The sequence below is a fragment of the Camelina sativa genome, chromosome 12, assembly GCF_030686135.1.
Source record: "Camelina sativa cultivar CO46 ecotype springtype chromosome 12, ASM3068613v1".
Classification (NCBI taxonomy): Eukaryota; Viridiplantae; Streptophyta; class Magnoliopsida; order Brassicales; family Brassicaceae; genus Camelina; species Camelina sativa.
The window spans coordinates 35,322,222-35,332,764 of NC_141891.1; the positions used below are offsets into that span (position 1 = coordinate 35,322,222).

Sequence of the window (10,543 nt, forward strand, 5' to 3'; positions counted from 1 at the left end):
ATTTCCCACTTCAAACTCCAACTCTCTCCGACGCTTGTCCGCATAGCTCTTTTGACGATCATGAGCTTCTTTTATCTTAATCTTCAAGACTTTGATTCTTTCTGTTGTTTCTTCCACAAAGTCCCGCCCATTAACACTCCGCTCCCCCCACTTGGGTCCAACACAGCGGTGTTCGACAAAGCCTACCATACAACACTTCGTACGGTGACATCCCATTACTTGCGTGTTAACTATTGTTATATGCGAACTCTGCCAAGAGTAAGTATTTGTCCCATTTTCCGCCCCAATCCAACACACTAGCTCGCAGTAAATCCTCCAGTTTTCGGATTGTCCGCTCGGACTGATCATCTGTTTGCAGGTGATAAGCTGTACTCATGTTCAATTGTGTACCAAACCTTTTCTGAAGTGCCCTCCAGAATCCCAAAGTAAATTTAGAGTCGCGATCTGACACTATACTAGCCGGCACTCCATGATATCGGACAATCTCCCGTACATAAATCTCAGCCAGCTTTTCTGATCCGTCCTTCTTGTTCACCGCAATAAAGTGTACGGATTTCATTAGTCTGTCGACGATCACCCAAATCGCATTCGCACATCGGCAACCCAGTGACAAAATACATGGTAATCATGTCCCATTTCCATTCCGGTATCGGCAAACTTCGCAGCAATCCACCCGGCACTTGATGTTCTGCCTTAACCAGCTGACAAGTCGGACAACCAGCTACCCACTTAGCCACGTCTCGCTTCATACCTCTCCAATGGTAATAGCGCTTTAAGTCGCGATATATTTTAGTTGCCCCCGGATGTATCGAGAACTTGGACAAATGCGCTTCCTTAAGAATCTCCTCCCGCAATTCCTTATCCTTTGGGACACAAACTCGTCCATTCACCAGGATCGTCCTTTGTTCGAAGTCTGGAACTCAGTCTTCTCATTCTTCGACTACTTAACCAATTCCTTATCTTGTTCCTAAGCTAGCCGGACGCGACTCAGTAAATCTACTTGATCAGCTGCTCCGAGATCCAATGGTTCCAACTCGTCGGACAAAGCTGCTAACCGCAATGTCCCGACCTTGCTAATCAACCCTTCCATATCTTTCTCAGAATCTGTCGAACTTCTCTTCTGACTTAACGCATCCGCAACTAGATTTGCCTTCCCTGGATGGTAAGCAATGTCTATATCAAAGCTCCATCCATCTTCGTTGCCGCAAGTTTAACTCCGGGTGAGTAAAAATGTATTTCAAACTCTTATGGTCTGTGAAAACTTGAACCTTCCCACCATACAGGTAAGATTGCCAAATTTTCAGTGCAAAGACAACCGCTGCCATCTCAAGGTCGTGGGTAGGATAATTCGCTTCATGTTTCCTTAGCTGCCGAGAGGCGTAAGCAATCACCTTACCCTCTTGCATCAGAACACACCCTAATCCCATCCGTGATGTATCAGTGTAAACAACATAAGGTTTATCCGGCTCCGGTAAGGCTAACACCAGTGTAGTTGTAAGCATTCCCTTAGGCTTCGCAAAACTTTGCTCACAATCAGTAGACCACTTGAACTTCACATCTTTCCCAGTCAACTTGGTCATTGGCGCAGCGATGCTCACAAAACCTTTAACAAACCGACGGTAATATCCAGCCAGACTGAGAAAACTCCTTATCTCCGACGCGTTTTGAGGTCTCGGCCACTCCTTTATCGACTTAATCTTTTCCTGATCAACAGATACACCCTTGTCCGAGACAATATAACCCTAGAATCCGATTTCCCGTTCCCAAAAGCTACACTTACTAAGCTTGGCATACAGCTTAAACTCCCGCAATCTACTCATCACCGTCTCTAAATGAACCTTGTGCTCCTCCGGATCTTTTGAGTAAACCAGAATATCATCGATCTCCATCATTGAAGCCAACACAAAATGGCACTGTTCCTCATTGTAATGATACATATTCATCTCTCGTGAGAAGAACCTCTCGAAATCTTCAAGCCCTCGTACCAAAAAATGTCATGATACTAGGATTTTTCTGTGTCTATCCTAGTAGGTTCAATTAACCTTATGTAGTTGTATTACTTAAGGTGTCAATCCAAATGGGATGATGCTAGTCACTCAAGATGCAATCAAGAAGTCACAAGTTAAGCCAATTCAAAAAGAGTGTTTTTCTAACAATCCTAGAATGGTCAAAATACAAAACGGAAATGAGTCACAGAAACAGAAACGAAAATGTATGACAAGAAGCAAGCAAGAATAAGCGAAACCAAAAACGATTCTAAGCATGAACAAATGAAACAGTCTCGGGAATGTAATATCAATCAAAAAGATAAAAGTCCTAAGGATGGGAGTAATCGATGTCGGTGGAGTATCCTAGTCTACAGAGTGTTTAACATACCACAAGCAAACTATCCCTAAACAATGAACATCACAACCTAGCTAATCCAATCTCTTGGCAAAAGCTACTCAGACTCAACCATTTCCATACCTAGCTCTCGCTAGAGGAACATGGTCGAGCAGGCATTACAAACAAGTTCATACATGTCAACAAACATCCTAGACAACTAATCTCTTAGGCTAGGAACGTAAGTCTCTGGCACTAGTTGGTCAGGCATTTCATCAAACACCTTTTGGGTGTGGAAATGTCTCAAACCTAGTCCCGATTGATCAGAGAAAAACTAGTATTTCTTACTCTAGTCCAGAAGGGAGTCATGCAATCAACGCTTAAACACTCTACATCCTAAGATCCTCCACCTAATCTATCCCATCCTCAAGAACTAACACACTACTCAGATCCGGAAATCATCACCAAAGATACAAATCGAGAAAATATTGAACAAAGCATAGTAGAACAAAGCATAGTAGAAATGAGAAGAACAACTTTGTAGAGGAAATCCAATGCAAAAACTCAATAAAATCAAAGCTATCTAGATTACAAGATCAGAGTGCGTTTTTGGTGGCTAGGTAAACCTTACAAAAGAAAAACAAGATAAAAACTAAGATGATTCCGCAAAGACTTAACAAAATGTATTTATAGTAAAAACATGTAAATCCCTAAAACTTAAAACGACAAAATGAATAGTCGGTTTGGGAATCTCCTGAAGCGTGTAGGACGGAACGTCTTCCTGACATGTGTGAACGAGTGGTGGCTCGAGTGGGTGATGGTGTTGGCTCGAGTGGTGGAGGTTCGAGTCGACGGGCAGCAGCTCGAGCTGGAGGGTCGAGTCGATGGGCAGCGACTCGAGCTGGGTGTATACACATCCACTAAAATGATTATAACTTTTGAACCATTCCTCCGATTGGCTTGAAATAAACGGCATTGGAAAGATGACTCAATTCTCTAAAACTTTTATGAAGACGTCGAAAGCTAAATCCCACTCGGGTGGAACGGCTCGAACGAGGTGTCTCGAGTGGAGTGACTCAAACGACTAGAGTGGTGTGGCTCGAACGACGTCCAATCGAGCGGAATGAAAGATGGCTCGAACGGCGTCTTGGAGGATGGCTCGAACGACAACTCGAACGACACCTTGGAGGATGGCTCGAACGGCAACTCGAACGGCGATGCTGAGCGATGTGTTCCCAACGTCTCCTAGATACCTGAAATACTCCAAAATGCACAATGTATGCAAGGATGATGCAAGAACTACCTAGACATGCAAAGTGTATAGAAAAGACTAGAAAATATTGCAAAACAATCAGTTGTCCTAGCTACATGCACGATAAATATATGCTAAAGGGAGACAAAATATAGACATATCAACTCCCCTAAACTTATTCTTTGCTTGCCCTCGAGCAAACAATCAAGAACATAGTATGGAAGAGATGTGTGAAGATGGGGTCTCAGAAACTAAAACATGCTAAATAAAATAGTTAGAATCAAGGTCCTTGTTTTTAGTTCTATGATGCATGGTGAAGGAACTCTATATTTTTTTCTACACATGCAATCCTATCAATCATTCCCTTTAACATTCATTAACAGAGAACTGTGAATCGAGCTAAGCAATGTCGTTGAACTCATTTGGCAAGGGTAAAAGGTTAGAGACTTAGATGGTCTCCTTCTCAAGTGGTTTCATCAATTCAGAACAAGGTTCTCTCACGAAAAGGAATTGAGCTTAAGAGAAGGCTAAAGGTTGAACCAAGTGATACATACAAGAGCAGCGCCCTGTCTACCCAAAGAACGTTCCAAACCGAAGTTGGTTCTACCCTTCATCACAAACATTGTCTCAAACCCATTCTTTCATTCTTTACACTTGGTCTTAGGAAGAGTTCACTTCTTATCATTCTAGCGGATTGAGAAATCTTTATTATAAGTAAGGTTCTTTTTCTTTTCTTCTAAGGAATCTAGACATCTTAAACATTTTACTTTCTTTTCTTTGTCGAATCTTTTCGTTTTATGCCCAGAACCAATAACTCATTATTTTGCTCAACCCAAATCCTTTACTAGACTTGTAAACCTTGAAAACACATCCCCCTCCTAAAGACTTTCTACCCTTTACTTTCTTTTTACACTTCACTTTTCTGCGCAAATCCATACCCAATACCCAAAATCGAGTTCTCACCTAGTCCTACTAGTCCGGATAACGCGAACTAGAACTACACATGATCCTACTCTTGTCGGTTAGAACCTAACACTTTCTAACAAGCTCAACTCGGAAAAAGGCTTGACACTTAAGAATACAATTGGCTTGAAAGAACGGTTGGTTAAGGGTGCGGGGAACTGTTCCAAAGATGGGAATCAGCTACTTGGATTGACAAGGGTGGTAAAAATGTGAAAGACAATCCAAGTATGTATATGGTATCCATGAGTTCAACTTCAATGCATAACAGGATAATTGCAAGTCAGGATTAGGTTCAGGTAGATAGGGAATGATATCAATTCAAAACATGCTTCAATATTAAATTTTCAAGTTCAATCAACAAGCATCAAAGAACTAAGAACAAGGGCCTTGATCCTATCCTATTGAATCCAGCATGCTACCAATGTTGCAATCATCATCAACCCCTATGCTAAATGCAACAACCCTATATGAATAACACTAGACTCAATCCTAATATGCAAATGTAAACTACATGAACACTCTGTTGTAAACTACATAGAAAATCCAAAAAAATTTGAGACATCTGAGACTGCAGTTAACCGCCGTAACAGAGCAGAACAGAATGTTCATATAGTTGAAAATTGATTGTTAATCTTAGTATTCTACATTTGCCATTTGCCTAGGATAGACACACAAAAATCTTAGTATCAATTTGGCGCCGTTGCCATTTGGGATTCGTTTTGCTACATTTAAGATTTCAAGTTTTGCAAGATTAAGTTCTGTTACACTTATCATTCTGAGTACTGACTTGATTTGGTTTTCTGCTTGTTTGTCTTGCACCTCAGGTACCTGTCGATTGCAACCTTTCATGCACACAAGATCAAGAGGGCATCAGAATCTCCTTCCAGTTATCGATGAAATCAATCGGCTGCAATGCCCACGACAAGCTCGTACTTCCACCGATCATCCCGTACCAGTCACTATGGAACAACAGAATGAACCACATCCGGGACCACGAAACATTGGTGCTGGGGATGCACCGAACACTCATACTCAGCGTGCTGGAATCGTCCCTCCCGCCGTGCTGAACAACAATTTTGAAATCAAAGTGGTATGATCTCCATGATCCAAGGAAACAAGTTCCACGGGTTGCCAATGGAGGATCCACTCGACCACTTGGATGAGTTCGACGGTCTATGCAGTCTCACCAAGATCAACGGCGTGAGTGGGATGGTTACAAGTTACGCCTCCTCCCATTCTCCCTGGGAGACAAGGATCATCAATGGGAAAAAAAACCTTCCCAAGGGATCAATCACCACCTGGGATGGTTGCAAGAAAGCATTCTTGGCCAAGTTTTTCTCCAACTCCAGAACAGCACGTCTTAGGAATGAGATTTCCAGCTTCACTCAGAAGAGCTCAGAATCATTCTGTGAAGCATGGGAGCGTTTCAAGGGTTACCATAGCCAGTGTCCACACCATGGTTTCAGCAACGAGTCACTGCTGAGCACTCTCTACCGTGGTGTACAACCAAAGATACGTATGCTGCTTGACACTGCTTCTAATGGTAATTTCCTGAACAAAGACGTTGACGAAGGATGGCAACTGGTGTAGAATCTCGCTCAGTCTGACGGCAACTACAATGAGGACTATGACCACACAGTTTGCAGCGACGCTGGGTCTGAGGAGAAGTACAAGAAAGACCTCAAGAATGTCAATGAGAAGCTTGAACATATCTTGCTAAGCCAGCAGAGGAGCGTCCACTTTGTATCTGAGGATGACCCTTTCCAAGTTCCAGATGGGGAGGGCGAGCAGACTGAGGAGATCAGCTATGTTCAGAATCAGGGTGGATACAACAAAGGTTACAACCCCTACAAGACGAACCCCAATTTGTCTTACCGAAGTACCAATGTGCTAATCCACAGGATCAGGTGTACCCACCTCAACGACAACAACAAGGTCAACAAAAACCTTTTGTGCCTCACAATCCGGGATTTCGCTCCAAAACAACAGTTCCAGTAGGGTTACCAAGCTCCCTCAGGACCACAGCCAGGATTCCGCCCTCAACCAGTTCATCCTACTCCAGCCCCAGATCAAGAAATGAAGCAGGTGATGCAACAACTTCTTCAGGGCCAAGCTAGCGGTTCCATGGATACTGCAAAGAAGTTTGCTGACCTTAGTCAGAGGATGGAATGTTCCTACAATGATCTGAACGTCAAATTTGAAGCTCTGAATTCGAAGATATGGTACATGGAAGGCCAATCCGCTTCTTTTTTTGCCCCAAAGCCTGGCCAATTCCCAGGAAAGGCTGTTCAGGACCCCAAGGAGTTCGCCAATGCCATTACGCTGAGAAGTGGGAAAACATTGCCTCCCAGGCAAGGAGTTCCAGACGTCACTGGGGACAGTGAGGAATTAGATGGGGATGATTTTGTTCAGGATGACGTTCAGATGGAGAACGCAGTCGATGCAGTCAAAGATCCAATCGAGCCAGTGAAGCAGTCTGAACTTGAAGCTGTTAAGGAGCCTGTTGTTTCTGAAGACAGACCTGCGAGTTTCATCCCTCCACCGTACAAGCCTCCTCTACCATTTCCAGTGAGGTTCAAGAAGCAGCTTACTGAGAAGTACAAAGCCTTGCTCGAAAAACAGGTCAAGGAGATTGAGTTGAGGATGCCATTGCTGGATGCATTCGCACTTGTTCCTCACTACCATAAATTCCTCAAGGACTTAGTGATGGAGAGATCAAAAGAAGTGTAAGGCATGGTTGTACTAAGTCTTGAGTGCAGTGCAATCATCCAGAAGAAGGTTGTACCCAAGAAGCTCAAAGATCCTGGATCATTCACTTTACCCTGCTCCATTGGACCTATGTCTTTTGAGAGGTGTTTATGTGATCTTGGCGCTTCAGTTAATCTGATGCCATTCTCTGTGGCTAAGAGGTTGGGTTTCACAAGGTTTAAGGGATGTGACATCTCCCTCATCCTTGCAGATAGATCAGTGAGACTTCCACATGGTATCTTAGAGGACTTACCTGTCAGGATCAGAGACGTGGAAGTGCTAACCGACTTTGTGGTTCTGGAGATGGATGAAGAACCAAAAGATCCTCTGATCTTAGGAAGACCGTTCTTGGTGACTGTTGTAGCCATCATTGATGTCAGAAATTGCAAGATTGATCTCAATCTGGGCGACGACTTCATTATGAAGTTTGACATCAAGGATACTTTGAAGAAGCCAACAATAGGAGGACAAGTCTTATACATTGAAGAGATGGATAAGTTGGCTGACGAGTTGTTAGAGCAATTAGCTGAGGAGGATCATCTCAAGACTGCTTTGACCAAGGGTGGAGAAGAAAGGTTCCTGCATGGGGAGACCACTTGATATAAAAATCTGCTAGATTCCCACAGAGAAACGGATGGATCAGAGGAATTCGAGCAGCTATCTGATGCAGAGGAGGTACGTGCAGTTGAGACAGAGAGTTCAGAACGTGATATCTCCCACTCGACCGACGTCAAGACCCGACTCGAGACACCGATGTCCTGCTCGATCGAGTCGCACCCCTCTCACTAGACCGCAATCATTCCAGACTCCCATGCTGACAACTGGTCGGAACTGAAAGCTCCAAAGGTAGAACTCAATACTCTTCCTTCCGGGCTCAGGTACGTTTTTCTGGGAATCAATTCTACTTATCCTGTCATAGTAAATGCTATGTTGAGTGATGATGAATTGGGGTTGCTAGTAACTGAGCTAAAAAAGTATAGAAAGGCTACAGGTTATTCTTTAGATGATATCAAGGCAATCTCACCTAGTCTTTGCACCCATAGGATCAATCTTGAAAATGAATCTTATGCTAGTATTGAACCCCAAAGAAGATTGATAACTCTCCTTTTTATATGTTTTTAGCATCCATTTTTGTCCTTATTTTGCATTGTTCATAATTCTAACTTAGCATTTTTAGATCATTAACTGTAGGAATTCACTTTTAGAGCATTTAGGGTGTTGCATTTCTGCATTTGCATATTTTGGATGAAAACAGGTGCTAAAGAGCCAAAAATGGGGAAAAACAAGTACAACTCGAGCATGTACCCGAAGGAGCCATCGAGCTGCAAGAACAAGTCCAAACCCCAACATGATCGAGGAGGATCCAAGAGCATGAAGAGCAACCCGAAGATCCACCCGAGGAGTAACCCGACTTCACCCTCGTGTATCCTATCGAGTAGACCATCGGGCAGGTCTGGAAAGCTAGGTCAAACGGTTTCCATATATAAACCCCCTCTTCCCCTAACTCGCAAACGAGCACGCCGCAGACCCTCAAACCAGAGAGCGAGAGCTTCTGTGAGAGAACTAAGCGACTCAAACATTTTTTTTTCGTGTTGCATTTTTTTTTTTTTTTTCTTAGATTTCTATCTTGTACTCCTTCTACTCTACTCTATCTTTTAATACAATGTCATTTTCATTCATTTCTGTTGCTTTGTTATTCGTTTCTATGTCCGAGTAGTGTAGTAAAGTTTCTAGGGATGGGATAGATGATTTTTTGTTCTTGATCGGTTAGGATGCCTTAGTTGATTGTAAATGATTGATAGATTTCCTTCTAGGTTAGTGTTCTTAATGCTGTCAACAGATCGAGAGGTTGAGATTAGATCTAGGGCGTTTACCAATGCTACAGGCCGAAAGGAGTTGATAAAATGGTTGATTTAGCCAATGCTAGAGGTTTACTTGACTCTGAATAAGAAATTAGATGAGTTCGAGTCTACTCACAATAATTGATCGATCTTAATGCCTGCTTGTTCATATTGCTAGTGCAACATTGTGGTAATGTGTTCAAGGTTGATTGTTGCTAGTGCGAGAGTGTGGTGACAAGGTTTTAGAGGTTCATTGTCTAGGAAATAATTGCTTGAGGCATGTAAGGCATCTGTACTGGTCTAGAACACTTAGGATTCGTATTTCAATTGTTTGCATTTTCTTCACTTACTCGACTACCTACCCGATCAGGTACACGATAACCTGTATCAAGTAATACCTCGAGCTGTTCATATCTCACTTGCATACTCGATCACCCCACTCGATCCTGTACTCGATTGCTTGCATCGAGTGCTTAGGTCGTGTGGTTTCTTTGTTTATATTCTTTTCTTTTGTTTATTTTAGGACTGTTAGGACCAAAACCGTATCTTCTTGGCTTGACTTGTATTATACTGATCATATCCTTCCTGCTAGCAATAGACAACCATTTGGATTGATAACCCTTTGTACTACAACTGCATAGGGAATTGATACCCTGGGTGAAAACCTGTCTATCAATTTGGCGCCGTTGCCATTTGGTTGCTTTCATTTTGCTACGTTTAGGATTCCAGCACTTGCTAGATCAAGTTCGTTTGTTTATATTTGGTTTGAAAACTGACTTGTTTGCTTTCGCATTGTTTGTTTTGAATCTCAGGTACAACCTGAGCACCCACCCGACCCGTCACTCGATCACCTGGATCGAGTTTATCCTCGTGTACACCCTCAGATACCTACCAGTGCATGCAAACATGATCCAGAGGTAGCCAGAACCTGAGTCCTTTCATCGACAAGATCGACAGACCTCGGCTAATCAGACAACAACAAGTTCAACCAGAACCAGCAATCATTGAGTAGACGATGAATAATCAGAACGTTCCACCAGCTCCTCAAGCAAGGACCAATATAGGAGCAGGAGATGCTCCATCTACTCACACTCAAAGGACTGGCATTGTGCCACCATCTGTGCAGAACAACAATTTTGAGATCAAGAGTAGTCTCATCCAGATGATACAGAGCAATAAGTTTCATGGACTGCCAATGGAGGACCCATTGGATCATCTGGATGAATTTGATAGGCTCTGTAGCCTTACTAAGATCAATGGAGTCAGTGAAGATGGATTCAAGCTCAGGCTTTTCCCATTCTTTTTGGGAGACAAAGCACACATCTGGGAGAAATCGCTCCCTAAGGAGTCCATCACCACTTGGGAAGCGTGCAAGAAGGCATTCCTAGCCAAATTCTTCTCCAACTCCATAACCGCA

At 43.0% G+C, this 10,543-nt stretch overlaps 1 non-coding gene across 1 annotated transcript; it reads right to left on the reverse strand.

The window, feature by feature from the left end:
- Positions 1-5,893: 5,893 nt before the first annotated feature.
- LOC147933100 (small nucleolar RNA R71) lies at positions 5,894-6,000 on the reverse strand. Its single transcript, XR_015576782.1, has one exon. It is a non-coding gene; the product is annotated as a small nucleolar RNA R71 (small nucleolar RNA).
- Between the last annotated feature and the right edge of the window lie 4,543 nt (positions 6,001-10,543).